This window comes from Actinia tenebrosa, unplaced genomic scaffold, assembly GCF_029948245.1.
Source record: "Actinia tenebrosa isolate PJP-AT-01 unplaced genomic scaffold, QUT_ActTen_1.0 PGA_scaffold8__29_contigs__length_14323225, whole genome shotgun sequence".
NCBI lineage: Eukaryota > Metazoa > Cnidaria > Anthozoa > Actiniaria > Actiniidae > Actinia > Actinia tenebrosa.
The window spans coordinates 13,635,918-13,659,171 of record NW_028292585.1 but is presented as its reverse complement, the minus strand read 5'-3'; the positions used below and the strand labels follow the sequence as shown (position 1 = coordinate 13,659,171).

Genomic DNA, 23,254 nt, shown 5'->3' with positions numbered 1-23,254 from the left:
ATAATCGAAAATAATGAAATTTATTATCAAAGCTTTCATCTAAAAGTTACATTCTCGGGATCAGCCTTTTCTTTCTTACTTTATCCTTCTTCTTCTTCTTCTTCTTCTTCTTCTTCTTCTTCTTCTTCTTCTTCTTCTTCTTCTTCTTTTTTTTTTTTTTTTTTTTTTTTTTTTTTTTTTTGTATGTGTGTGTTTTTCTCTTTTCTCTTACTTATATATCCTTTCTATTTCCTACAAGAAAGCCACTTTGAAAAGGGGAATTGGATATATACTTTTCGTATAGCAAAACTGAACGTGAAGGGCTAACAAAACGCTCAAACTTTATAACTTTAAATATTATTTGTGAAATTTTAAAAATTTTATTAAAACGACTTGATAAATTATTTTTTCTACAAGTGCATGGTTACCTAGTCTAATCTTTAGTTTTCATCTTTGTTTTTTTATGACTTTTGAATCACTTAAAATACAGCAGCATGAATATATAATTATACTGTATATACGAAAAAGTATAATCTTCTGATCTAATGATTATTGACTAAAATGTCTATCCATTTAAAGTACTGCACAAAATCCGCAGTGCTCTAAAAAAATCACGACAAAAAATTCATCAATTAGTCGGGGTATTAAATTCTTAATTAACACCGTTTTCAAATTCCTTATTAATATATAACTCTCGGTTTGTAACTTAAGTTAAGATAACGAAGCAACCACTCTGAATTTACTATTAAAAATAACAAATAAAAATGGATAAACGATAAATTGGAAAAAAAAATTCGATCAAACCTTAAGCTGATTGCGGGCCGGTTAGATCAATCGTCAAACCAGTGGAACAAATATAATCCAGATCAGTGAACGTATTACATCTTCCAGAACCTTCTACATCCTGGTTCAAACAGCTTTTCGACTCATTGGCCATCTAACCTTGGTTTAAATTTTAAAAAAAGCAAACTCGAAAGAGTTATGCGTTTGAATTTAATGACATAAATGGAAGCCCATTTTGAACTTTCTGTCAGTATAAGACGTACGGAATAAATAATGATGTTGAGAATGGTTCGTTACTTGATAACATTTGACAACATTTTCAAACAAATTAATAGATAAGTTGTGATTCATTTATCATAAATTGCTACTTTGTATCTGATAAACAATTTTAAGCTTGAAAAGATAAACCTTACAGAATACAACAACGCATTAAAAAAAAAAAAGGAAAACTCTTTGATTTTTCACTGATATCAGAAACAAGAAAAATTGATGGAAACAAGCAACTAAAATCAGCACAAGATGCATCAGAAAAAATTGTTAACATTTGGTCAGCTACGATTTCAAGGTCACGCCCCCTCATGTGAGCGCATACGAATTGTGTCTCAAAAACACGGTTTTTGGATCTTTTCTCGAAATAATGACTATCTAGGCAAAAAACAGAAGTGGATTCAGCTAATTCAACTATTCACGGACTGTATGATATGGTTTAGATTGAATTCTATTTAAAAAACCACCGTACTTTTGAGTTGAATGTACGCTATTGAACGTATTTTACAAGAGAAAATGCATGACATAACCGGCTAGAAAATCGTCTCCTTGATATAAAACAGAACCTGTAAAAGAACCTGAAAAAAAAAACCAGAAGTGGGTTTGAAAACCCCGGGCCTTTCCTGAACATTTTGGTACATAATTCATAGGAATTTGTTAAAATTTAGAACCGTATTTTTGCTGATTTTATAAGCTCATACTATCTGTTGGCCTATACATTCGCCTCTTATGGTTTCTTAGGTTTCGTAGCCTCGAAAACTAGTTAGCGAAAGAACAGAAGATTTACGGGTCATTTAGGATGTTTTGTCACGCAGTTTACTTGTGCTATATAACTTTACTTTTAAGAACAACCTTTTGCTTTGGAAAGAGAGGAAAAAGACCGACAAAAGAAAAAGAAAAAAATCAACGAATTTGTGAAATAAACTGAATGAACAAATAGACCAGTTTCGAATTCCAAATAAACGCTGTGTTCCTTGATTGCAGACTCATTTGCACAGGGTTAGCCTCGTATCAGTGTTTAAATATTCACAAATACCAACGGTAAAGTAAAGAATGCACAACTTCGACAATACAAACACTTTGAAACTCGACGGACCTTGACTGGAACACGTGAATATTCTACACAAAGTCGAGGCTGACCCTGTGCAAATGAGTCTGTAATCAAGAAACACAGCGGTAATTTGGAATTCGAAACGGGTCTATTAATTAATTAACTTGAAGAGGTGAAAAAAAAAAAAAATGGAGAGATAAACTCCAACGTTGGTAGTATATATAGTTAAGGAATATAAAAATCTTGCGCATGCCTCAGTGCTGTGATATATACGCGTTAGGAGAGCACGAGAAGCAAACTTATGAAGACGAGGCGTAGCCGAGTGCTTTTCTGGTTTTTAGAGTGCTCTACAGCTTTCAGGGCGTTTATATCACAATACAGAAAAATAAGCATAGTAGTCGTTCTATATCGATTTAACAAAATATTTGTTGACACATTTGCGTGAGCGTGTCTCCATCGTCTGATATAAAAACGGTAGTCAGCCAATCAGCGCCCTCGTTATATTTCAAATATTTTATAATTTTAGATTGCTCTACAGCTTCAAGAGCGTTTGTATGACAATACAGAAACATAAGCATGGTATTCGTTCTGTATCGCTTTAATAAAATATTTTTGACATATAAACACGGTAGCCACCCAATCAGCGCCCTTGTTATATTTCAAATGCTTTATAAATTATTGTATACAACGGCTATCTTGAGCTATTACATTCATAAATTAATTTAATTTTTTTAATATATTTTTTTATTTAAAAGCTAAAAAGTAGAGGAATATTTATATGTGATTAATTAAAAAAAAAACAATACAAAAGCGGATAAAAATATTTGACAATAAGTAGAGTTACCAATAGGTATCTACTGATTGGCTAAGACGGCATGAATCGATGAGTGACGTCATTGTAGGGGCTATGACTGGAAAACTCAATGTGTAAGAACTGCGTAATAGAAGACCAAAAGGTATATTTTTTAAATAGAATAATCAATGATGTATTTAGATCTATGCCATTTTTTTCTATTAATGATAATGATATTTTGATAGCTTTGGGATGTAAAACGGGGCTGTGGTAAGCAATGAAAAACAACAAACCGACTCGAACAAACAAACGGACCCTCAAAAAGGCGCCAAGATCGGCGGGGTTGTCAGTAAACTCGGATTATTTCTTGTTTTTCAGGTTAGAATTCAAAGAACAACTTGACTTTTTTGTCGCAAAAGGCTTCATGCATCTTAGAGATATGGAATTCTCGTTTGAATTCAGCTCAAAAAGCTCTTAAATGTTGTTGGTATTTGAAGCATTGAAGTCGAAAGTTTAAACCAAGGTGAGGTTTTTTAAAAAACAAAAATCCATTCAAATCTACTTACTTTAAAAGCTTTTTCCAGGAATTTTTTTCGATTTTGAATTTCACTCGTGGGATTTATCTTTCTTCCTAGGTTCTTGAAAATCCATTTTCTGCAAAATTACAATCTGAATTTTGATTTCAAATGTTCTGAAGTTTGAAATGTTTGAAAGTTTGATGCGAAAGTCGTCTATGAATGAAATTCTGATTTGCATAAATTTGGTCAGACCAGTGATGTTGGGAGAATTGAAAAGGATTTTTCAAAATCTCATTCTACAGTTACCATTCCCTAGAACAGCATTTTTAAGTTTGAGCATAAAAACCTGGAACATTTATATATACTTTTTAAAACTATAAAGTACATATAGCTTTGAATTGGTAATGAATAAGGAAATAAGTAAAATGGAACTTGTCTATAATATTTGATTCTCTTTACTATTGTTTCACACGTTTCGTCACTTCCTGTTTCCTAGTTTGATTATTTGTTTAAGAGGTAAGCATTTGGTTCTAAACCAATTAACTATATAATTTATATATTTCTTTAAACTCTCATGAGAGTGATTCCAGATGATATCGAAACGTCAAGGAGCGATGATATCGAAACGTCTTATCGTTGTTAATTTTATAGTTAAATGTTTTTTGTGTGGCGGCGCAATTCATAAACAAATGTTTCCCCAGTATTCCTAGAGTGACGTAGACATCAATAAATCAAGGGCTGCCTGAAAAGAGCGATTGAACCAATCAGCATTCATCATTATATTCGTATCTCAATATTTAATAATTTTTTAGCTCATCGCCTCGATGAACATGATTTTGCCTAAAAGCAAATCAAATGATACCCACCCAAGGATGGAGCAATCCACCAAATATCTTTAGTAAGGCTGTTTTTTTTGTCGAGAAATTTTGAGAAAATACCAAAAAACGTTTTGGTGACGTCATGTAATAACCTGCTGTAAAAACCAAAAATTTCCCCAAAGATTCATGACTATAGTTTTTTACATTACTACGACTTAGAGCCATGTAGTCCATATACAGGACCTTCGTTATGTATTGCAGTGCGCTTGTCTTGCTATCATATTATTTACTTTTTCAATTGGCTTGTTTTCATTTTGGACAAGTTTTGCGTGTTCTGGAGAAAAATTCTAATTTTCTATAGTTAACAAGACTTATGTCGGTCATTTTTTTCTATCCGTCTATCCGTCTATCCGTCCATCCATCCATCCATCCATGCATCCATGCATCCATGCATCCATCCATCCATCCATCCATCCATCCATCCATCCATCCATCCATCCATCCATCCATCCATCCATCCATCCATCCATCCATCCATCCATTTATCTATCCATCCATCCATCCATTTATCTATCCATCCATCCATCCATCCATCCATCCCATCCATTTATCCATCCATCCATCCATCCCACCCATATATCCATCATTCATATATTTATTCATTGCAGGTTGTAAAATAACGTGATCAATCTGGAATAACTTCCATAGATCGAAATCCATAGACGATTCTAGTAATACTCCTTCGCACTCAGTCCTTATAATGTAAAGTGTCTATACGTCTGATATACAATCATTGAGTGGCTTTAAGCTTTTCAAGGAAACGATAACTTTTTAAGAAAGCTTCCATTAATAAACCCATAAAAATTATACCAAGACAAAAATATGGGAAAGCACTTAAATAATGGAATTTTTTAAATTCATTTCTTATTATATACTTTGACGGATCGTTTTTACTTTGGTAAATTAGAAAATTAATAATTTATTATGTTTGAGTGAAACAGATTAACATTCCAGCATGCTGGTTGCAATCAATCTTGAATGTAAGACCAATTAAAAATTACTAAGAATAAATTGTTTTGAAGCGGATAATCTTAGGCTCAGGTCAAGCGTCGAACTTCACATGAGCCGAACCAAATTGAAACAATGGATAACGAGGCGGTCTTCTTTGATGTTATAAGGTTTGGCTCATGTGAAGTTCGACGTTTGACCTGAGCCTTAGTGTACATACATTCGGTACATTTCCGCGTTCTAAGGACATAAATAGTTAGCAGAATCTCTTTAAGCTTTTTTCTTTTCCAACTCTCCGGTAGAACTATTTTGATATATACAGTCCTTGCAGACTAGGATCAGAGTGAGAATGACACCTGAAAGGATAATGACTTTTATGATTGAAACTAATTTCCAACAGTATTCATTAAGTATACTTGATCAGCGACAATGTCAAATCCATTTTCTTATACTCTTAAGTTAAAATAAATCACTCTTATTCCTTTTAACTAAACGTAAATAGAATCGTCAGTATTTTGATTAATTCCGAAGAGAAAACATAATAATTTTCAAAGATTTGCAAGAGGTTTTTTGGTATTCTACCAAGGTAATAAACTTTTGACTTTAAATAAAACAATATATTAGAAGGCCTATGTTTTCGATATTCAATACCAAGGTTTTCTTTTGTATTTTTTTCTTTTACCAAAATTTTGTAAATTAAGAGGCAAATGAAAGTATCCACAATGACGGTGAAGGTGTTGATGGTGGCTGCGATGTAGATAATGCACATGATGATGGTGATGGTGGATGGTGATGATAATGTTGATTACAGAGCTTGCTTCAAAATTGCGAAGCTTTCGAATTAGTTTCAAAGATTTTTAATTTTAAAAACTGCCTGATATCAATACCAGTATCATTAAGGAAAAAATAAACAGATACAAAATAAATGAAATATAAAAAAAAGTTCAAACAAAGTATATTTATAGTAATTTGTGCCTTAAATAATTTTCAATTCGGAATCGTAACCTACAGCCAATCAGGTCAAAGGATATATGTCACCCTTTTTGATGTTTACTAATTGCTCGATAGTTACTTTAGTTTAAGACGATATAAAAATTTTGCTTCTTGTGCTGATTTTTAAAAAAAAAAAGAGAAATTGCAGAAAAAAGGATTGTTGATGGAATTCCAGAACATTTTTTTGAAACGATTTCCCCTCTCAGTAATTTTAGAATTTATTCGTCGATCTATGGTATATCAAATGCGATCTTTCATTGTTTACCTAGGGATTTCAGTTAGGGACTGAGAAAAGACATATATTTTTGGATTTGAATACTAGACGTTTTCCGAAATAAGAAATAAAAACCTACTCTAAAAAAATTAAATTCTCTTAGCTTTTCCAATATTACTCGTCAACTTGAGTGACATAAAAAGGTTAAACCAAGTGAAATAACTTAAGACAGAGCCACTGCGACGGATTTAAGGTCATATCTAAACTACAGTCTATCAAAATGTCGTATACACCAATGTAACTACTTACGGGTTTAAATTGTATTATCTTCGCTCTATGACACACTAAAGACGACTCGGACCGACAAGACGCTTTTTGAAATGCCTAGAGTGTGTCAAGACCATATTAAAAGGAATGAGCAGCATTTACAATATCCATCCAGTTATTGATATTTATTTATATAATATTGTAGCTATAGACGTCATAGTCATTCAAAATAAAGATAAAATATAGCTAAGGTATTCAATTCGTTTCGTTGTTAAGACATAGGCACATAGTTTATTTTCTGTGGTCTAGTGGTTAGGGCGTCCGCCATTTGGACCACGAAACTGTTGAGAATATCGCTTTGTTCGGGTCGATGGTGGAAAGATTGATCGAGATTAGGAATCGCGGTTTATAAGTATGCCCTTCCTTCCTTTCTTTTTTTTTTTTTTTTTTTTTTTTTTTTGTAATTTATATTTTTTGTCAAAATAACATTGTGCTGTTTTAGACCTTTGATTTTAATTCTTGATATCTATTAGCCGTTCCGAAGTTAAGGGGGAAAACGTGGTCGAGTTGGCATTGCAGTGCATTCTGGGGCTGTTTTAGGGAACTAAATAGACGCCATCTTGGGAATACTTGGAAATACTTGCCCTAAAAAGACCCACAATGCACTGCAATACCAACTCCGCGTCTCGTCCCAGTTTTTATCAACCTCGGAACGGCTAATATAACACGCCTATGAAAAATTAAGCAGTATTTGTTATCTTAAGGGCAAAAAATCGATCCATTCTTATGATATGAAAAATTTCAAAGCTTAATATACTGAGTAGTTGTAGTTTGACTTGCAGCCAAAGCAAGTATGTATTATTATATATGCATTATCATTATTAGCCTTGGCTTGATTGTACGAAGGGTGGATAGCACTATCCGACGGATAAATCTTATCAGTGCTGGACGATAAGTTCAATTGATAATAGCATTGACTTATCCACTGGATAAGGATTTATCCATCAGATATGCTATCCACACTTCGTTCATCCGGACCCGGCATGTTCTTTTAAAGCGTGTTTTAATCATCTCAATTATTCTAACCATATCCTTGTACAAAACCTAACTAACTTGATGTGTGAAGGAAAGATTATTAAATGATAAATAATTCATTCATAATATCGGAGAATTTACTGCAGACGCCAAAAAAAATGTGTTTGTTTAGAGAAAAACTGCAGTTTATATTTCAAAGTTTTTAAATCTGAGCGTCTACATGGCTGGTGTTGATAAAAACAGTTACAGCTTTTCTCATTTTAAAATCTGAGCAATTAACTGCTCAATTTGCTTGCATGTTAAACATTGAACACTTGATTCTTTCTCGATACTAATGATGAATTCTTTCTGGCTCCCAGCATCAAATCTGCCACCCTATCTCCCTGCTTTTACTTAAATGAATTGAACTGGAGTGTTCTATAAACAGTATTATTTCGAACAATTTTTTTCTTGATGTTAAATCTCTTCCATACAACATCATGCCTCTAACCTATAACGATTGCATCTCCAAGATAGAGTTGTACATCCTATGAGATCCTATATATTCAGGAGTAAGAAACTTCAAATAAAATTTAAACAATAGATAAGATAATATGATCTATTTTTCTTGTTGTGGTCCTAAAGAAACAAGAATTAAACAAAAGAGCACAGCCTTTCGTGTGAATCATGTTTTTGCGGTCTGATCAAAGTCAGCCGACGAGCGTCGATTTTTTTATCTTACGGAAAAATCTATCCTGATCTCTTTGATCTGTATCCACTGAAATCTGTGGGTTAACTTTTCACCTATGTATTCTTATCAAAACAATGATTGCTTAAGAAGGAATTTAACTGCTTGAAAGAGCCGGGTCATATATGTAAAGAAAATCTGATTTTAAGATTATGTGGATGGAATTAGTTTTTAACAGTATGCTGCTCACAGCTTAGCTGTTGAAATCCGGATCATATTCTAATCAAGGGAAAGACTTCGACACTGGTAGTGAAAACTACCATCGATGATACAGTAATGATAAAAAGGTAAATTATACACCGTGAAAAGATGAAAAAACTTACTGACGTTTCGGACGCTAGTCCTTCGTCGGAGTAAAAGAGAAAGAAGTGATAGAAAGGAGCGTATATATGATAGAATAAGACAAAAGAAACCAATCGATGATAGAGAAGATACGAAGCCAAAGTTGGTGTTTGAATGACAATAATTAGTTTTTCGAAACAAAATTTTAAAGAAAAAAAGAGAGAGAGAGACAAAAAGAAAGAAAGAAGGGAAAGAAGAAAGGAAGAAAGAAAGAAAAAAGAAAGGAAGGAAGAAAGGAAGAAAGAAAGAAAAAAAGAAAGGAAGGAAGAAAGGAAGGAAGAAAGAAAGAAAGAAAGAAAGAGAGAAAGAAAGAGAGAGAAATAGAGAGAGAGATAAAGAAATAAGGTAAAAAGCAGTAAAGGCAAGCCTTGCTTTCCGCAAATGAACATCCTTTAGTGAATGAAATCCTAACATATTAAGTACTTACCGTTTTGTGCTCATAGAACGAAAACAAGCTTATGCCATACGCTATGTCAAAGCCAGTATATATAATATCAAACTAAGGCAATATCAATGACAGTGTTACCAATCATTTGGCATTATTTTTATTTATTTATCTATTATTTATTTTATTTTTCTACATCCTTAAACACGCCACAAAACAACGTCTTTCAGTTATCTACAAACCTGTTTTTCTAGACCAAACTAGTCATTTATTTAAAATTAAAAATAGTACAATCTATCTTACCTTTCCTGTCTTTTCTGTTCATTCTTTTTGCCCAGTCACTTTTTTTTAAACTTTGCTTTGAATTAACAAAAGTCTCTATCAGGCCGTCGCTCTTTGTTAACCACTTCCCGCGCATTCTTCCGAAGTACAGACTTCCAAAATATACCTATACTTTGTCTGTTCTGCGACAATAAGCCATGGTAATCAGAATTAAAGGAAAATATGGTTAAAAACTTCCTGCCGAGAATTTATTTTAGTACGTAAAAGCAAAGGTGGGCGAAATGAATGGATCTGACAAATAACAGATCGTTGCGTAAAATAGAGTAGCGCCGCCAAGACAAAGCCGTTTTTGCGGGTGCTTTAATGCTTCAATCATAATAAAATTAAATACAGAATGTACAGAAGAAAATACAAAGCGTAAAACTTTATATTATTTTTGCCAGCACGAGTCACCTTATAGAATAGGCCGATTTCTTTTTGCGATCTTCGTAAAGAAACGTTCAGAACTATCGACTGAGCTATTTAATTGCTATTCAGGTTAGTAACTCTGTACAGCGTAATAACGAGGAAGTTTTCAATCGTTCACAAAGTTCTACTTCCTTAGGGAAACTTATACAATAGGTGAAGCTCTTTGCGTCTTTGCAGTCACGTTCATGACTAGTCTAATTTTTCTTTAGGCAAAGCAAAAAGTAAAGAGGTTTGGTAGAGATGGAGTGAAGAATGAAGGCATAAGTTGATAACAGAAGCCATGGAATCATTATTAAGATAATTCATATGCTGTCATAAATCAAATATATAAACATGAACGTACCTTTACGATACGGGGTTCTTTCCACCGATTATTGTAACATTAGTAGCTTCCATTCATTTCCTTGTCTTTGCTTCCTTTTTCTATACTTCCATCCTTTCTCTTCCTTTTCCTTTCCTTTTTTCCTTTTATTTTTTTTCCAATCCTTTCCACTTTTTTATATCTCCTCTCTCTTTCTCTTTCATTTACTTCTTTATCTATATATATTTTTTCTCCTATCCTTCCCACATTTTTTTGTCCTTTTTTCGTTTAATTAGGCTCCTTAATTCCATTATATTCCTTGTATGTTTTCCCAATACTTGCTTCCAAAGTACATTAATATTCGATATGGCACATGCAAAAATTTTGGAAGTACCCAATTTATATTTTAAATGGAGAAATAATGAAGAAAAAAAATTTACGTTGCTTTTCCAAAAATGTTCAAAAAATTAAAGAGTTTTTAAAGCACCCTTTATAAAAACGTAAACATTGCTATATATATATATATATATATACTTGTTTAACATAAACAGCGTTACAAAAATCAGTTAAAAGAACTAGTTAATTCATCCATTCTTACCGGAAATTTTCCCAGTTCTTCCGGACAAAAATTATCGTTGAGAAATGTTTGGATTTAATTAAAGATGTAAAAAATCTTTTCCACCGAATGAACGAGAAAAAGTCAAAAACAATTAATCATACCATCTTTCCTACCATGAGTGTATAAAACGTTGACCAGACAGAATACAAATTGACATGCTTAATTGAATTCGCTAAAAATATCCTTCTAAAATAAAATACCAATCAACAATGAAAATGAATGTAAATAAGAAATATAGAAAAAATGAAAATGTGCCAAACATTAACGGACATCTTCTAAGAATTCCCCTATACGTACTTAGCTCTGTTGGATCGCTCTCTTCCTTGGATCAATGAATACGCTTAAAAAACATCTAACCAAAAATTCATAAGAGCGCCGGTCTAATTTCTAAGAAAAGCATCCAAAGTCTTTATATCAGACTAAATTTCGATAAATCACATGTCCAAACATCTTACTGATGAATTGAAATTGCTCTTTTCAGGCTTCAAATAATCGGGGCTTTAGACTCAATTACGGATTTGACACAAGATAAATTTAATCTTTAAAATCCTATATTTCTCATGACCAATTCCATCCAGACGATCAAACTTCTTCCAGAAGCTGAAGAATAGAAGACGTAAGCATGCAATCATGGTACATTAAACTCTTGAGTTAGTTCCGACAATGTCATGAAATAACTTAACGTAATCCCGATAGCTTTATTGATTGCAGGACCCTAGAGGATCTATAAGGATACATGGGCTTGATTGTGATTGGCGCAATACTTTTTTTCGTGTCCACATTTTTTAGCTTAAATAAGAGACACAAAAAACTCGATGTTTTTGACTCTATTTCCTGGTGGCTTTTCCTAAGGTGACTTGGATTAGTGTATCTCATTGATGTACCAATATCCTTTTTTTCCCTTTTTTTCTTTTTCCTGCAAATCGCCTTCGCAGCTGACGAAGGTACCCTCGGTATCTTAAATTATTGCGCGCACTAGTGCATTCTTACCGTCGCTTTAAAATAGATAGATACTTATTTCACTAAAGTTAGTCCCCAGGCAGTTATATTTCACAAAGAGTCGTTCGTATGAGAATTATTTTGAATGTTAAAATTCAGCTTTTTGTACCTCTTCTTCTTTCCAGGAGAATATTTGTTGAGGTTTCAGCAGCTTAGAAAAATGATCAAATTTCAACAATGTTCAATTTTTATCGATTCCCTGAAGCAAACTCTGGATTGAACAATTTTAAGTCACGTCAAGACACGTCATCTCAGTCTCACAGCGGATCGAATTGGAATCTAGCGTTTTAATGAAGGAGGAAAACCTGAGAACACAGAGAAAAATCCTCGAATCAAGGGCGAGACCTAACAAACTCTACTCACGTGATGCTGCGCCCAGTAACCAAACCCAAGATCACGAAGAGATGAGAGATGATTGCGCTACTAGCACGCAAACCTCGACGCCCATACTCGTAGGATGGCATAAAAATTATCCCACCCCACTTATGCAGAGTATTTTTTGGCACATGCCCCCATGATCCTTCGTGGTGACTATTAAATAAAGTACTTTTCTATGGAACATGTCTCGTGCAGTATTAATTCACAGCTTTTAGTTATTTTCTGATCTGTTATACCCTAGAGGGTCGACATAAACCTTAACAAAACAGACCGTTTAAAGAGCCGAAGTTTGAGATAAAAGCATTAGCTTGAAGCCAGACTGTTCTAGTATAATTACTGAAATACAATCACGATCTTGCTACTTATTTTATCAAGTAAAACACATTCGACAAACATGAGCTCGAATAAAGAAAGCTGCATAATAGAAAAAAAATGGCGACCCTTAAATGATTTTAACTTATAAGCGCAATACCCTAGTTATACAAACGTCGGTAAATTTGTCAATGTGAGTCTTGAGTTATGTTTTTTTTATAACGCTTGATCATGACATAATGAATCTTCGTAGGGCTACCAAAAAAGGTGTTCCTTCTAGTGTTGGTATTGGTTTTTCATTCAAGATTTAATTCATCTCGTTCATTTGCGGCCGCCATTTTGTCAAAGGGTCTATTAATGACTAACAAGTAAAACAAAAGTAAACGGTGGAATAGTACGTGTCTACTTCTATGTATTGTGTTTACTATTTCTCTCGAGGCAAGTATTACCACCACTTTAATATATATACAGAAGAGTGCTTTTCATAAACCCGTGAAACAAATACCATTAGTTAGTGTGTAATAGTTAAATGACAACAAAAGAACACAATGGAATTAGGGTCTACTAATTTATATTGGGCTAGTGTGTATTTCTCGGGTTTATGAAAGTCACTCTATACCTTAGCTAGTGAGATATTTATACTCGATATCACCTCAATTATTTTTAATCCGCTTAACAGAATAACCCAGTACGTTATCTTCTAATTATTTGTAATCCTGCTAATCCTTCTAATAGCATACATGAAAAAATTACTCAATTCTGATTGGCTAAGAGCAGTGTTGTTCAAATTTTCTAATAAACTATCGCAACAGAATATTGGTCTTTACTTTACTGAACTTATTATATAGTATTCCTTTAACAACAATTTATTTTATATTCATATATTTAGATAACCGATATAAAAGATATTGAAGTAACTATTTCATTTTAATTAGTTATCAATAGTTAGTTTTTAAAAAATAGTTTTTTAAAAAGTTAATCACTTTATTTTTTGGAGCATAAATTTCGTAACCAAACTCAAAAATATTTCAGAGTAAAAATGTCAGTAAACATTGGTTTCCGAAACGTTAACGAGGAAGAAGAGAAGAATCGAGGTATTATGATTTTGGTCAGGATTTAAAGTCGTAATCATACCTTTAATTTTAGCTTGGTTGGTAGAGAAAAAACGAGGACTTTCGTAGACCTCTGAGCAGGTAGATTTCAGAAGCCAAGCGCAGCTGTAATCATGAATGCAGACACTAGAAGAAGAGAAGAGAAACAAGGTGGTCGAGATAAACCAAACATGCCAGAATATAAAGCACTTTTGGATGACGAACGAGTGGATATTAACGTTGAACTAAATATTTCATTTGCTGAGAGGCCAATACTCTATAAGTAGTCAAATAAGAAGATAAGACAAAGGAAAAAGCGCTATCTGAATGAAAACACTCTTGAAACCTGAAGAATGGTCCTTGGTGAGACGGGGAAAGATTAGAGACGAGACTAGGAAAAGTGCACGCACTATAACGAACTTGTTCAATTCTTCTTGCGTGTTTGAATTGATGAGCTTATCGTCCTCTTATAGGCAATATGCTTTATAAGAGTAGCACCTCTCTAAAGCGACCGCCTTGATGTCTCGATCACTGATCATCGGCAGTGATTATATATTACATAAATTTTAATTAATAACACCATTGGAAGTTACGGCTGCTATCGATCTTTTTACTCTAGTTGTTTGTCCGTATGGGAAGCAAGATGCCGCCCGTCACTAATGAAAGTTTATACTCTAGCTTCCTGACTAACTGGTTCGTCTTCTTTGAGTGAAAGGATATTACTAATATTAAATATTTATCTTTAGGCAAATCAAAAAAATTCACCAGCAAATCTCTTTCCTTCTCATCATGATTTTTTTTTTCTTTCATTATCTTTTCTCCTTTCCCTTGTGTTCTCTTTTGTTTCCATTTCGCATTTCGGTCTCTTCTTCATTTTTTTCTTCTAACTTTCGTACGCACGAATAAAAGAAAGAGACAAAGTAAATTCCCACACCTCTAGATCCCAATGTGTCGAAGTTTTTTTGAGTGATTTAGCTATAAATATTCGATTTAAGGTCCGCTTCTTTTCCCTATATATACCTCCTATCTATCTAGTGTCCTTCTTTCCTTCTCCTTCTCCTTCTGATCTCATTCTCCATCTTTCTCAGTCATTCTCTTGATTTTATTTTTCTCTTTCTCTGTTGTCCCCTGATTCATTTTGCAATGTCTATACTTCTTATTTCGATGACTTCAATAACGAATGCAAATAAAAGTCGTGTCTACGTGGAGAATCGGCTTATTTTTATTTTATTTTAATTATTGTAGTGCCTATTTAATTACATCTCAATACATGTGATGACTGTCTTTATTAGGCGTCCGCTGTTAGTAAAATGGATCTTCCCTCGTCTAGATACTTTTTGACACGTAAATAGTTTTCATTCGATTCATTCACTCATCCATATATTCTTGCAAACTCAACCACAAAACTTACAGCTCAAGACAGTTTTATCACGATAATTGTCTCAACACAGTCAACACACTTGCAAGCCTTAAAAGAAATAGGAGTCATGATCACTTCTTTTGTCTACAGAAGCTGCTCTACTCTACAAAAACAAAAGCAAACAAAAACAAGGCCTTACAGTTCTAAGAAAAAAGCTAGAGAAATCTAGACTTCTGAAAATGCGTACAAACAAAACAGAAGGGAATGAAAAAACATTAGGAAAAACTGAGCATGAATGATGACTTGGCTTGAAGCAAAACATTACAACTGAACGCGCACAAACAAAACAGAAGACTAAGAAGAAAGAAAAATTTTGAAAAATGAAAAATTGGATTATTTAAGCGCTTTAAAAATGAAAGTTACGCAAATACGCACGATTTTTTACTGTCTGCGGTACAGTTGCCTTTATAAATGATTAGAATTGTTATGTACTAACAAACGATTGTTTTTGCTAACGAGTCGAACTATTAAGTGATAACACATTTCAAAAATTAATTACAAATAAGAAACGAATTTTAAGTCTCGAGAGGACAAAATAAAGATAATTCGCGGGAAGGTAAAGAGCGCGGTGACATTTTAACTGAGTAGGGGTTTTAAAAACGTATGGAATAACACGTTCTGCAGACAGCGCGCGTGGGAGGATTTTTGTTCGACTTATTCGACATTTTATAATTTCGAGGCTCTAAATCTAAAAAGCACAAAGTTCGATTTCATACCACATAAATATATGCATCTAAGCGGTATTTAGATTTAGAATTCATAGGGGGGAAATGCATTTTTTCTTCCTTATACGAGTGAGTTTCATCACCAAAAAATATGGAAAACTCGAGTATTTGCATTATAGTTAACCAATGAAATTGCAGAACGAGCGCGTATATTTGGTCACGTGAATATAGCCTCAAAATAGTAGTAGATCTCATGGACGAGCTTAAGCAATACTCATTAGATTTTCCTGTGGGAATGGTTCTATGTGACCTTGGAGAGTGAAATTTTAAAAAATGTAGTTATTTTTCCTGGTTTTTTTTTTCGTCGTGTTTTTGTTTCAGTTGTGATTTTTGATTATATTTGACGGATTCGTTTTCATTAATGAATCTTCGAATCGAATAATGAAATCAAGAATCCAAAGATAAAGTCATTAATGACTTCTACGTGTTCACGCTTGAGGTGGTTTGACTGTAATTTCAATTATACGCTGTACATATCGATCTCGTTTGACGGTACAACGTCGAGGAATGCTTAACTATCACAATAAACTTTGTTCGTTTTGGTGCAATGTTTCCCCATTTCCTAAGACCACGTGTCATTCTCTTGAGATTAAAATCCTTTGCTTTAGTTGTATCCATATTCATGGATCTACAACCGTTAAACAAAGAAATGATACAAGAGGGAATAACATGTGGACAGAAATAGGACGACACACGAGGTCTAGTTTTCCTTAGGTCCCATTTGTTTCATCAAGTGTTAAAATCTGTATTTTTCACTCAATTCTTCTCCACGACTAACAATAACAATAATATATGTTCCGTAACAGCTCTTCAGATCTAATACGTTTCTCTCTTTAATTACACAAGTTACTGATCCAAAAGTGGTGCCTGTGGGCATAATTCAGATATTCGCTTCAGCGGCAATGAACGCCGGATGGATCCGTTATCACCCTATTGGCTGCCGCAACTCGAGGGCAATAAGATATGAGAAGTACGGAAGATTAGTAAACACAGTTAAGTGGTTTGTAATTGAATAGAGTTGATGATCTGATAATGATATACCTCTTGAGACATCGATGGAATATCAGATAACGGCATGAGTTTTTGTTGTTGTAGTTACATATGATGCTTGTCTCAGTGGATTAATCGTCCTGGGAAACTTGGTAACATTATGTCATAGGAGGCAAGGTGACTTGACACTTATATGATGTCATGTTCATTTTTAGTTTAAAGTTTCGGAGCTTAAAACAAACGTAATCTAACTAGAGGGACTAGAGGGACTAATACGGTTCAGAATTAACACCAAACTTAGATGTTCTTTTTTCTAATATAAGTATTTACACAGAGCTTTAGAAAACAGCCCTAAGTGTAATAAGCACCTATAGGCGTGGACATAAATCTTTTGTCTAGGCCACTCGCTTTCAAAATATGATCTTAATTTAACACGAAAATCTCAGAGAAATAGCACAGAAATTCCAAGAAATGAAAACGTTTGATTTCTTTTGATACCTCCCTGTTAGCATTGCATCCAAAATAGTTGTAAGGATCACTATATTCCAATGGGATACTATCTAACCGACAAATACCTCAAGATGATGCAAGAGTATACGTTTTTGCGTACAGTGACCATCTTGCCAAAACGGCTAGAAAACGACCACGAAAGGTTGCTTAGTTATTCCTGAGTACGTGAACATATCAAAAGTCTGTAGTGTCATGAATACCGAACGACGTTACAAGATAATGTTGGCGCAAGGGTATATTGTCATTGTTGTGCTCAATGACCATCTAGCAAAAAACGGCAAGAAAACGTACCGACCGCTAAAGGGTGTCCTTATCATCATTGAGCACACATCAACCATACCTCTTGACAAAGCAGTGCAATTTTTATATTTAAGGTTATTTGTATATATAGGTGCTTAATAGGGCTGGAGAGTCGTTACAAGAAAACGATTACTAAAGGGTGTTGTTGACCGCAAAGCGCAGTAACCATGCATCTCAGTTGCCAAAATTGAACTTCAAAATTTTGAACAGTCCCAGTTCATGAACTCGTATATTAAGGTGCTTAACACTGCGTGTCCACTTGAAGAAAAAAATACAGTCTTTTGACTAAACGTTGTCGTTTGATCGGCTTCATCCCTACGCGCCTAGACCAAACAGGATCATGGGGATAATTAATTCACAGTTACTAGCTGCCTCATATGTTATTTAACGCGTCTTGAGCTCGCTGTTTTCGATCCCATTTAATTTGCTAAAACCATGCTTTGAGCATACGGCGAAGATTTAAACTGGCGAGCAGTTTGGATGACGCAAGTTCTGGGTAATTTACCCGTTATCCTTTTCGGTCTAGGGATGATAGGTAGGGATGATCCGATCGACGACAACGTTTAGTCAAAGGACTGTATATTACAAGAAAACGGGTACAAAGGGTGTTCGTGTGATATTGTTCTTGATATTGCTATGCACAAATTGTAACCACTTAGTTTGTGAAACAGTAAAAGTTTGCCCAAAACCAGCACCTAGTAACGAGAGGACCACACATATGTAAAAGCTATTCCTACATGTAGTAACAAATACTTACAAAAAAATATGACCAATCTGTGAAGTGGCTGAAAAGAAATTGCACTTTTTGAGGATAATGTGAAGGACTTGAATCGCAAGTGAAAGCAAAAGTTGGCAGTCAATGTCTTCTTAAGAGGGGAAGAGTTGAACTTCATGATTACAGATCACTATTCAATTGTCACCAGCCAAAACATGTCACGTTACCCTTAAAGAATCTTTACATCACAATTTTTCATTTTCAATTGAAACTTGCTGAAGTCTCACGTCAAATAAATGACTTTGCAACGCGACCCTGGCTTGCAGCTAACAGACGCATCATATCGATAAGATGTATCACCAGCTACGAGCCCCAATATCATGCTTTAACCGTTCAGTTTAGTTATTTAAAGCTGGAATAACGATATCTAATGCATAGTAATCAATATAAATAGAACAAGATAACTATCTCATGTTTGACGACTTAGCTGTTTTAAAAGTCGTTTGTTTTGTGAGTTACGCGAAAAGGACTTTCTGAAGTGGCTATCAAACGTCAGTATATCATCAGAACGAAATTTCATTGATTCCGTGCCGAGAGCTCTTTATTTCCATCGAAAAATACTCAAGCGAACGCCAGTGCGTCTCTACGTTGCCGTCTTTGTCGCTACTCACAAATTTATAGGAAAAAGTCAGTTTTACAAATTGAAGCTAGTTATGACTGAGCGACATCTTACTCCTTTTTGTCAACTTATCGAATTTTGGATTTGTTGGTTGACGTCTGTCACGTCACATCAAACTCTTAAACCAGAGTTTAAAACTGTTTAAAAAACGGCAATACTAACTGCCGTGATCGTATCAAAGCAGTTTTAAACGCATTTCAAATTGTAATCAGTAAATACTTTTGTCCGGTGGTGAAATATAATGACTAACCTTAAACAGCACTAGCACCGTCATCATCATTATTAATACCATCAACTGTAATTATCACTTATTATTTTGTTATCATCTTGACCACAACCACCACCACCATTACTATCATGATCTTCGATTATCATTATTATTAGTACCATCATTCGTGATTATCATTATTTCATTTTCATCTTGACCACAACCACCACCACCATTACTATCATTATCTTCGATTATTATTATTTTTAGTACCATCATTCGTGATTATCATTATTTCATTTTCATCTTGACCACAACCACAATGACACCATTATCATCATCGGTAATCACCGCTTTTATTATTGCTATTGCTTTGTGCTATTCAGCGGCTTCAAATGTAGTCATATAGTCAAACAATGGTGTAAATTCCATCCATGGAAAATGCAATTTCTTGCGAAAAACAATGCATTGTCCCTACGCCTTAAAAATGGCTCATGTGAAAACACTCCGAGATAACAACGAACGCAATAACAGCAATGATAATTGTGCCCTTGCGTTTTGGTTCAATAAAACCAGTTTTTACTATTTTTAATCTAATTATCGTCTATTTGTCTTACTTTCTTATCATGTTTTCCTGCTCTTGACACCTACTTCATTTTTTATTTTATTTTCTTCCTCTCCTTCCTATACTTTCTATGGCATATTTACTTAACCATCAATATTATTTACACCCCTTCTTCGTGTTGTTGACCATCCTCTTCACCATTAAGCTCCAAAAACAAAAATCCGTCTCATAAAGTAATAATAATTAACACTAGCTTTAAGCGGTACATGTTGAGTAACCCATAATTTGAAAGGAAAATAATTGCGCCCTCAATGAAGCCTTTGTGTTCAGAGAAGCATCATCCGTGATAGATTTGTGTACTCCAAGCCATCGTTTTTATGCCTTTTCTATTCATTTAGCTAGCTGAAGTGTTATAAATAAAAAGAGCTTCCTTTGCTTCAGGCATTGTTGAAAAACGTATTAAGATTTTGGCTTCTTGGTAAATATACATATATATATAAAGAAAAGTAAAAACGGTAAAAATGGTAAAAACTTCTTCAATCAAGCTTAGTACTTCATTTACCCCTTTTTTCTCGCGTTGAGACATTCTTCAGAAATTTGTTTGAAGTTTGTCAGAAGTTTCTTTTGAAAAACAATCTTTAGGTACACTGTTGCACGAAATAAAAGAGAGCCCTTAGCTAACTCAGTCAATGACGAAGTCAACATTATCATGTGTTGAAAAGATCTATGTAATTTAATTTAACAAAATAAATATCACCATGAATCAGCGAAACCCATAACGTTTCTAAGCAAAGACACTTTCTTTTCCATCTAAATATGGCTGCAGTTTTTAGTAATGAAATAGTGTTGAAATATTATACATTCATTGATCTTTAAAACTAACAACAACAACAACAACAACAACAATAATAACAACAGGTGTTTTTTGACAGTTTTGAGACGCTGAGGGGATTTTTAAAACTAGATGACAGAAGCAACCTAACGAAAGCTATCAAACTAGCACTGCAGGGCATTGTAAGCGATATGCCTTTGGACATCAATCTGCGGGATATTAATGTGTCGCAAATATCGCATTATTCGCATGTTGAGATGTCAGTAAAAACTGGAACGTGCATGCTTGAAAAATATATAGAAATATATAATATATATAAAATATCTACAATAAATGAATGAACGAGAGGATTATTTAACAAGGGAAGGAAAAGACTAGGAAACAACTGAATAAAGAAACGAGTGAAAGAACTAACGAGCGATAAAACGAATGAATGAAATCATATATATAGTGAGAAAAAGAAGGAAGATTGGCTGGAATGAATAAAGTAAGAAAGAAAGAAAGAAAGAAAGAAAGAAAAACAAGAGGCTAATCGCTCGTTTTATTAGTTTATCATTATCGAATGGTCGGTGCTTCTAATTAATACTCATCTTGTCTCGTTTTGTCGTTTCTTCCGGCATCTCATCGAAACATCGACACCAAAATCAACAAAACAGAATATTTTCTAGAAAGAACTTCTTGGCTAGGTAACGATTAACCCTATCATAACAAACAAAAAATAAATTGCCAAAGATTGCACAAATAAACGAAAATCAGTTTTATGACCTCAGAAAGTTAAAAATAAGTGATGATTGAAAGTCCAGCATTTTTTGAATATTGTTTAAAGAGTTCTTAAAGAATATTAGAGAGAGATAAATAAACTTTACATTGGAGCTTTATGTTAATAATTAGTAATCTTCTCACAAATACGAGGAATAACTACTCAGAGAGCTAGTTACATATGAATAATAATTTGCTAAGCAGAGCTTGCTAAGTGTTATAGTGAAGGACAAACTTGTTGCGTCGGTGTATAATGCATATCATATGATGGGTTATAGGTAAGCTGAACACCGTGAAATAAAAAGGGAACTAACGAGTAAACTAGTTTGGTTTGAGCTGCGTCGGTGTATAATGCATAAAATATGATGGGTTATAGGTAAGCTAAACACTGTGGAATAAAAAGGGAACTAGTTGGAGCTGCGTCGGTGTATAATGCATATAATATGATGGGTTATAGGTAAGGTGAAAACCGTGGAATAAAAAGGGAACTAGCGAGTAAACTAGTTGGAGCTGCGTCGGTGTATAATGCATATAATATGATGGGTTATAGGTAAGCTGAACACCGTGGAATAAAAAGAGAACTAGCGAGCAAACTAGACTAAGCTGCGTCGGTGTATAATGCATAGAATATGATGGGTTATGAGTAGTAATCTGTACAACGTGGAAATGGTTTTAGAATTAGAAATAGTTTTGGCTTCTACTCCTTCGTCCTACTATTACACAACGACTCGAGGCGATATACTGTAGTTTTAGTGAACTAATAATCTTTTAAGAAATAGTTCAGACTAAACGATTTTATAGTTTAGTAAGAAGTAGACAAAATTTCGTGAATTAATGTTGCCTCTAATGTGAATTAAATCCTGTTATTTAACCGAGATAAAATCAATTATATTGTTAAAGATATAGATCCAGTGCAACCGTCTCTCGTCATCAAAAAAAAAAAAAAAAAAGAATCAAAACTCAATTTAAACATCAATAACGATCACTGAAAAAAATTGAGCACTATTTACAAATTTGTTCAAGAAAATATCCACTTACCTTCAAAGATGTCCAACTTATTCGCAAGAAATCCTTTTTTTTTTTGCAGTCTAGTTTGGTCTTGCTGTTACAACCACGCGACCTTCGCTGTCGGAGCCCTGTCTACACGTACAAAGTAGAACACATCATTTGAAAAAGTTGTTTTGATATTTTCTCATTAATTCAACTCTAGCCAAGGTAGGGTCGTTAAGTCAGAATGTAATGACAGGTTGCTATGACAACAGATGGAAAACAAAGTTAATAGAGGTTTTTCAACTAATGGAAAACAACACTTGGACAGAATTTTCGAGAAAAAGCTGGAATGAAAAACTGGAGTAGAAAACAGGTGAAAATTTTCGAAAAGTTAACATTTTTTTTCTATTTCCGAGGAAATATTTCAATTGGATACTTGTCAATCGGCTGAGATTAATATTCCAGCGTTGGGGATGTCCCGGAGATCTGTTATGGTTCCGTTCCACTTGCGGCGAAAAATGGATTTCAAAGCCACCTCAAACTTTATCGTTTTGACTGATTTATGCGTCAAGACCTATTTAGAAACGCTGTGCTTCATGTGAATTTTTCAAACGATTCTTTGAAGCTGTGATTAGAAAAAAATATGGATTTAAATAAAAATTAAACACAAAATTAGACTGGGGGAAAAGTAACGTTGTGTGTACATATGTGTATATGTCTCGTCTTTGTTTTTGTTTTCTATATTTTCTTCCCTCCTTTATTTAATATTGTGTTTAAACTTACTTTTTCTCACTTGGCGCAGTTTTGTTCCCAGACTCCTGAGTTACCGTTACGTTAGAGTGAGTAAGTTTTTCAATGTTTTACATGTACCATTTTAAAAAACGGTAACAATTTTACGGTTTATAATTAGGACTAGAATGACAAAGGAAGT

The 23,254-nt window shown here is 33.9% G+C and overlaps 1 protein-coding gene across 4 annotated transcripts in view; it reads right to left on the bottom strand.

Annotated features, from left to right (window-relative positions):
- The window catches only part of LOC116292375 (uncharacterized), a 64,988-nt gene extending 42,523 nt beyond the window's left edge, over positions 1 to 22,465 (bottom strand). The window contains exons 1-2 of one of the 4 annotated variants that reach the window (XM_031699681.2): positions 18,333 to 20,868; positions 13,674 to 13,777 (exon numbers count right to left, since the gene is read on the bottom strand). The gene's annotated coding sequence lies outside the window, so the exon portion shown is untranslated. Of the gene's footprint in view, positions 1 to 783; positions 914 to 9,483; positions 9,657 to 13,673; positions 13,778 to 18,332; positions 20,869 to 22,371 lie in introns of those variants that run through there. The other 3 variants (XM_031699684.2, XM_089040812.1, XM_031699683.2) reach the window with 3 other exon arrangements.
- Between the last annotated feature and the right edge of the window lie 789 nt (positions 22,466 to 23,254).